The sequence below is a fragment of the Propithecus coquereli genome, unplaced genomic scaffold (assembly GCF_000956105.1).
Source record: "Propithecus coquereli isolate 6110/MARCELLA unplaced genomic scaffold, Pcoq_1.0 Scaffold189, whole genome shotgun sequence".
NCBI classification, from domain to species: domain Eukaryota; kingdom Metazoa; phylum Chordata; class Mammalia; order Primates; family Indriidae; genus Propithecus; species Propithecus coquereli.
The window spans coordinates 2,989,528-2,991,031 of record NW_012143745.1 but is presented as its reverse complement, the minus strand read 5'-3'; positions in this window follow the sequence as shown (position 1 = coordinate 2,991,031).

Here is a 1,504-nt window from a genome sequence, read left to right as displayed (position 1 = left end):
ATTTAATTTACCTCAGTGGGACAGGATAGTCCTCCATGTTCACACAATTGATCCTAGGGACCTCCATCTCCATTAATGGTGTGATCTTAACCATTCTCTATAATTCTCTGGGCTGTTGCAATTTCAACTGTGAAAAGGAAAATATACTGTTTTATTAGCTTTTACACTAAGGAGCTGGATGAAATAATTTAAGGCCCTATTCACATTTAATATTATTGATTTTATTGTTGCTCCTTTAATAAATTGAAATAGGAAAACATTATTTGTAATTTATAACATAGGGAACAGTATGATTGCAAATGAAAATATCTTTTGTTTCATTTGTTTATAAAGGTGTAAAAAGTCATCATATAACAGCATTATGTTTTTTCTAAGGTATCCTTGATGAAGTCATGCTTGCCAAAACTCTGCATGGATTCTGTGTAGTGGTAGGGCAAACATCAGACATTTACAGAGCATACGGATACAGCATAGCTGTAGCCACAGAGGCATAAGGAGAATTTTTACTTTGCTTAAGTCTTTGCTTAGTGTCTAAAATCATTATATGATTGACTTTATTAGCGCTTTTTAACAAGCCATAAATACTTAACCTAAATTTGAAAACTGTCTGCAACTGGGGAGGTTTATTCTAGAGTGGAACATGACAGGACATGAAAACAATCATAAAATATTTTAAGGACAGTAATGTAGAAGAAGCTTGGGCTTGTTCTGTCGTTTTTGAGAAAAGAACTAGGACTGAAAGGGCTTTCTTAGTTCTCAGGAAGAATGTCCAAGAATGGAATGGATAACCACAGGAAGTAGTGACATTCTTCTCAAAGGAGTCACTCATGCTGAGACAGACTGAGTGATTTATCCCTTAAATGAATATTCTCTTAAATGTCCTCCAGTAGTCCTTTGAATTTCCAGGTGGCTGCTGTTATTGTTGTTACTGCAAAGGGAAAGCAGTCACTTTTTAAAAATTCATCCTTTCTAATAAATTTTAACAAACTTGGCTTATATTTATTTTATTCTTTCCACTGATATCACCTTTATTTAGCCCCATCTATTGCAGTCATAGATGTCCTGTAATTGCCTTCTAGCTATTTTCCTTCTCTCTGATTCCTGCCACTCAGACCAATTCTTCAGACTACCTCTGGGCAAACTTCTGCTCTGAACATGGAACTATACTGTCACGCCTTACTGTGTTCTCAGCTTTTCATTCCCATCTCTGCCTTTTGAAATCTCAGCTCAAATGACATCTTCTTATAATATGTTGGTTGGATTCCATCTTTTTCCACCCATTCCTTTCTTTTCCATCACGATTCTTCATTGATTTTTTTCTTTTTTTGGTAATTCGTTTATCAGATATTATAATATAGCATTTCCCCATTAAATTTCTAACTCCTTAAGGGCCAAAGACAATCCTTATTTGTTTTTATATTCTCCTCCAGGTTCTAGCATTAGTTTTTAAATATACACTGTGAAGGTTTTACTATGACAATTTCAAATATGTGCAGAATAGAGA